Genomic DNA, 6,000 nt, shown 5'->3' with positions numbered 1-6,000 from the left:
GAGCATGGGGAGGCAGATACAAACAGATTTAGTCAGATCGGAAAACAAGAATTCAAACACACATCCCTGCTGAAGATCCCAGCCATGTCTTCACTTTAGGAAGTAAAAGGATTTTTTTTTACTGATTTACCCACATAACCAGTTGAAAACCAGCAAACTACCAGCTCTCACCAGGATAGACCAGTCATTGCTGGACATTTCCCTCAAATAGTAGAACCTGCTTTTGTCATGAGTCCTGTATTAATCTGGGATGAGTGGCATACAGACGTTCCGGAGTGATTTCTGATGAGAAGCAGCTTGTTTTGTTCCAGGGGAGTTGAGTTCCTATGGGAGCTGGTCCGATTGGGCACAGAAAGTAGGCCCACTAGGGTTGCTATCGGTGTTCATGGCAACCACTCCATAGAGCTGTAACCTCGCTGAGTTCTGTAAGAAGAAAGGCACCATACTGTGATCTGTGAGTACTATGCACTTTGTTATTACCGTTGTCTTCTTCTTCCAGGGACTTGTCATAGTTAAATAAAAAGGTATCTATGACAAGTGTCTGTATTGGAATGAAAGGTGACGGACAGTGATGCAGGCTACAGTCAGACACGATACCAACAGGCAGGCATCATGAGGTTCTCCTTGCAGCTCTGCAGGAGAGAGAGACCCTCACTCCTGACCTGAACACTCCCAGCCTGCCTGCCTGCCAGCCATTCATTGCTGGACCTCTCTCAATGCAAATTGTGCTGAATTGTGGGATGCTGCTTGATTTGTAACTGGGGTCTAGATCGAGACCACTTCCCAAACCCATTGACCTGTAACCCCCGGATTGGAACCCAGGGCTCTGGAGGAGAAAGGCAGGAATGAGCCTGCAGTCTGTGCCACCTAGTTTCTGTGTTCATTTTTAAACTGGACACCATGTATCATTGATTACACCTTAATAAAGGCTACCTAACACTGTGTAACCACGTGCACAATCCTCACAAGCACCGCAGCGATATTATTGTCAGATGTGTCTGCATAATATTAGTTGCTTTAATACTAACATGATTAATATTTATTAGATCTCAGTAATTACAGTAAAAGCCCTAAAGGCTCTGAGTCACAGACATGCATTTGAAATTCTGATTTTTCAGTTCTTTTGCATGGTTTGTAACTAATGAGGGCATGTTCTGAATACTGATACGCATGTTATGGCGGTTTTCAAAGTGATTCTGGCAGATGATGTACTTTGTTCTCGTCAGTGACAGCGTGGAGATTATTGGAAGCCAGGGTAAGAGCTACAAGACTAGAGTATGGTATGTGAAAGGAGCCTGGCAGCTGTGGTTTTGGACAGGGTAGGATTGACAGTACAGACAGATAGGCGGGGAAACACTTTACAATACGGGCTGATCCAGGCGACAAGGCCAAGGTGATAATGGCAGGCTTCACTGAGGCACTAAGTGAATGAGAGGGAGGAGGCCACTGCAGTCCAGTGTTATATAGTTAAGTAACAATTTGTTTGTAAGTGTCGTGTACAAGGATTTAAACATGCCTAATTATAATAAACGCAGAGGCCTGCCGAGTCATTGATTTTAAAATTGTGAATGCCTACCTCCAAGTTCATTTTTTTCTTTGAACACACACAACAGTAATGGTAAAAGGCAGCATTTAAAAATGGAATTGCTACACATCATTTTTTAACATTGTATGTCTTCTGACATCATTCAGCAGTTAACAATGAAAACACTATTGCCCTTTGAAGTCACGGGTTTAAAAAAACAGATACTGTCTGAACTTGATGATAGTGAAAAACTGTTCCTCTTGGGCTGAAAACATGAACTCCAGAGAGCAATAAAGCTGTCAGCCTGTGGCAATGGACATTATTATATAGATTATGCTCTGGTAGTTATTAACACAGTTCGGTTCTAATATACACAATCTCGGCTCACGCTTTGTCTCAGAAAAGCAATGTTCCTGAGCCGAGGTTCCAGTGCCTTGCAGCAAAACAGAGATGCAGGTAAGGGTGTGTTGTCAATTACAAGGCACCAGCTGTGGGCCAAAAAAGGCTGTATTGAAACATATGCTTTCTGAACAGAATAAAACATTTTAATAATACAAAACCAGTTATGAACTGTTCTTACTTACAAGTGCGTTGTTTACTGCTCGTTCCATGATTGTATTCCTCTGTTTCCTGTGGAGTACACACTGCACCACAGAGCTGTATAAAGCTATGGGGCTGTGTGGGAGTGTGATGGGGTGCTAGCTCGCCCCTATAAATTTGTGTTTTGTTATTGTTGTATTTTTACTATTTTTATTATGGTTTTTGTGATTCTTGGTTTGTTTTGGATTGGCAGGGAGGGGGTTAAATTCCTCCCTGTAAAAATGCATGTGAGAATGTGGCTGGAGCCTTAAGTGTTTAATTGTTAATTATTAGTTAATTGGGCTCCTGCCACAGACTATAAAAGACAGCTGAAACCCTTTGTTAGGGAGAGGAGTTTTGGGTGAGTTTGTTTGTTGGTGTGGTGTGGTGTGGTGTGGTGTGGTGTGGTGTGGTGTGGTGTGGTGTGGTGTGGTGTGGTGTGGTGTGGTGTGGTGTGCTGTGCTGTGCTGTTTAGTTTTGGAGAAAGAAACTGTAGTGAAGGCTAATGCCCAGCCTACATTTCTGTATTTTGTTTGAACCTTTTTGTTGGCCCTTGTGCCTGTTTATTTGATTATTTTTTGTTGAATAAAGATTATTATTTTGCCCCTTCCACTGTCTCTGAGCCTCAAACCTCTGTCATCCTGCCACACGTGGTGTCAGAAGTGGGATAGCGCCACCTAGAGGCTCAGAGCAGTATTTATTTTATTTTTTTTTAATTTTGAATTTTTGGATTTTTGGAGGTTTTTTTGGCGGTGCACAGAATGGGGAAAAAAACAAAGGCAGCGAAGAAAGCAGCAGCAGCTACCAACCCCGTCCTCGGCAGCCACCCCACCAACACCGCCTTCACCACCATCACGGGAGATCTGGGAGTGGTTGGTGCACCCCGAAGCGGACCTCTTCCACGACCTCCCCACAGCCCTCAGCATGCTGTGGCATCGAGATGGGGAGAGGTGGGAGGAGTGGGAGAGAGAGCACCACCCGGGGTCCCTCCAGGAGATAGCCGTCATGGTCCTGGCATACCTGGCGATAGACATGGGGGAGATCTGCCTCCTTGAAGAAAAGGGGGTGGAGCCGCTGCTGTCACCCAGAGAGGGGGAGCCGCTGCCGCAGCCCGAGAGGAAGGAGCCCGAACGTCCGCAGCCCAAGAGGGAGGAGCCCGAACATCCGCAGCCCGAGAGGGAGGAGCCCGAACGTCCTCAGCCCGAGAGGGAGGAGCCCGAACGTCCGCAGCCCGAAGGGGAGGAGCCCAAGCGGGAGGAGTCGGTGCGTCCACGGCCCGAGCGGGAGGAGTCGGTGCGTCCACGGCCCAAGCGGGAGGAGTCGGTGCGTCCACGGCCTGAGCGGGAGGAGTCGGTGCGTCCACGGCCCGAGCGGGAGGAGCCGGAGCTGTCTCTCCCTCCACCGCCAGCAGAGGGGGAACAGCCGGAGCTGTCTCTTCCTCCACCGCCAGCAGAGGGGGAATAGCCGGAGCTGTCTCTCCCTCCACCGCCAGCAGAGGGGGAACAGCCGGAGCTGTCTCTCCCTCCACCGCCAGCAGAGGGGGAACAGCCGGAGCTGTCTCTCCCTCCACCGCCAGCAGAGGGGGAACAGCGGGCGCTGTCTCTCCCTCCACCGCCAGCAGAGGGGGAACAGCCGGAGCTGTCTCTCCCTCCACCACCAGCAGAAGATGCTGGAGGTTCCTCCCAGCCTCTGTACCGGCTGCTGAAGGGAGCGCGGGGACAAACTGCCCGGCGGCTAAGAGGCACAGCACCGCCCAAGGTTGCCTGCCTGTCCGCATCGCCTGGGGTTGCCTGCCTGCCTGCATCGTCTAGAGAAACTCTCAGTGTGCTTTCTCCTAGGGATGCTGGTCCACCGTCGCCTGGGGTCGCTGCTGGTCCGCCGTCGCCTGGGGTGGAGCTACTGTCCCAATGGCCAGGGGGTCCAGAGGGTCCAGTGCCGCCAGGGGGTCCAGAGGGTCCCGCGCCGCCAGGGGGTCCAGAGGGTCCAACGTCGCCAGAGGAGCCAGGGGGTCCCGCGTCGCCAGAGGGTCCAGCGTCGCCGGAAGGACCAGCGTTGCCGTTCCCGCCTCCGCCACCAGAGGGAGACGAGCTGCTGTTCTCACCTCCGCCATCAGAGGGAGGCGAGCTGCTGTTCCCGCCTCCGCCATCAGAGGGAGACAAGCTGCTGTTCCGCGTCCGCCACCAGAGGAGCTGGAGCGGGCTCTACCTCCTGCTGCCAACAGAGAAGAGGAACTCTGGCCACTGCCATCCTGGCCGGAGGTTCCTGCAATGTTGGCCACGCCCAAGGATGCCTGCCTCGCATCGCCTGGGGTTGCCTGCTGCTCTGCTTTTGTTCCTCCTAGGGTCGCCGATGGTCCTGCTTCGCCTGGGGTCGCCGAGGGTCCTGCTTCGCCTGGAGTCGCTGCCAGTCCTGAATGGCAGCAGGAAGTACTGTGGCCGGAGCCTCACAAAGGGGAGCTGCCGGCCACGAAGAAGGGGGGGAGGTGAGGAGACCACCGCCACCACAGCCCCGACCACCACCCCTGTGCCACAGCCCGGCGCCTGGGGGTTGGATCCCTCGGCCTGGGCTCCCGGACACCCAGGCTCCATGTCTGGACCTTTGGTCGCTGGGCCTGACTCCCAGGTCGCAGCACCACCAGGCACAGGAGGTCGCCTGGTCTCCTGCTCCGCTCCCCCTGGTTGCCCAGACGTCGCTGCACTGCCGCCTGGGCTCGCACCTCTGCCTGGGGCTGCAGCTGGCTGGTTGCCTGCCTGTGCTCTCGACGCCCCATACAATGCACCTGGGTCCCCTTTCGCCAGGTATCGGTCCCGCCAAGAGGGCGCCGGGCTATGGACTGACCCATCCTCAGCAATGGGAGAAGGAAGACCTCCCACCATGGCCGCCCCCATGGGCCACTTGCTTCCCCTCGTCCGGGACTTTGGGACAAAGGGGGGAGGTGGCCGTTGGGGCCAAGTATGCTGCGCACAAGGGGGGGAAATGTGATGGGGTGCTAGCTCGCCCCTATAAATTTGTGTTTTGTTATTGTTGTATTTTTACTATTTTTATTATGGTTTTTGTGATTCTTGGTTTGTTTTGGATTGGCAGGGAGGGGGTTAAATTCCTCCCTGTAAAAATGCATGTGAGAATGTGGCTGGAGCCTTAAGTGTTTAATTGTTAATTATTAGTTAATTGGGCTCCAGCCACAGACTATAAAAGACAGCTGAAACCCTTTGTTAGGGAGAGGAGTTTTGGGTGAGTTTGTTTGTTGGTGTGCTGTGCTTCCACTGTCTCTGAGCCTCAAACCTCTGTCATCCTGCCACAGGGAGCTGATCCAGTCATGTTCAGTTCAGCAGCCTGGAGAGACAGGTAAACTGATTCCATCATCCCTACAGCACTCAGGAATTAACCCCCCAAGCCTGCTTTCTGTTATTCTAACTGATTACCCTGTAGAAAATGCAGCCAACAGAGTTTACTTTCTCAAAACATACTATGGTCCAATTTTTAGTCTCATCGGAACAGAATTTTGTAGAAGAATGCTTCAGTTTCCTGTTCATCTTAGAAGGTTTGTTTTATGAATTTTCTTTAAAGCTGGTTTACAGTGAGATCTATGGGCATACAACTCTTCTTTGTTCAGGTGCCTTTGTGCACTATTAAGCATGATGCTGCTAAATCTTTCTTTAAGTTTGGCTGTTAATGTTTTTAGCTGCTTGGATGATTCTCCTGCTGTACCCGTAATTTTCTTTGGACGTCCGCTTCTTTCAAGCGTTTCAGTAAATTTGTGCTGTGGTACTTTTTGATTATTGCTCTGATTGTGGATTTTGGTATTCCATATTTCTTTTATACTATTCTGTAGCCATTTCCTTTGTTGTAGTTTTCCTACGAGTGATTTTCTCAAACGTGGATCCAACTTCTTTGTC

The 6,000-nt window shown here is 51.2% G+C and overlaps 1 protein-coding gene across 1 annotated transcript in view; it reads left to right on the top strand.

Moving 5' to 3' along the window:
* The first annotated feature begins 229 nt into the window (after positions 1 to 229).
* The window catches only part of si:dkey-121a11.3 (uncharacterized protein KIAA1614), a 53,105-nt gene continuing 47,334 nt past the window's right edge, over positions 230 to 6,000 (top strand). Inside the window, exon 1 of the mRNA XM_059031929.1 lies at positions 230 to 454. The gene's annotated coding sequence lies outside the window, so the exon portion shown is untranslated. The remainder of the gene's footprint in view (positions 455 to 6,000) is intronic.

This window comes from Acipenser ruthenus, chromosome 10 (assembly GCF_902713425.1).
Source record: "Acipenser ruthenus chromosome 10, fAciRut3.2 maternal haplotype, whole genome shotgun sequence".
Lineage (NCBI taxonomy): Eukaryota > Metazoa > Chordata > Actinopteri > Acipenseriformes > Acipenseridae > Acipenser > Acipenser ruthenus.
The sequence above is the reverse complement of the archived record's forward strand: the minus strand, read 5'-3'. Positions and strand labels throughout refer to the sequence as shown.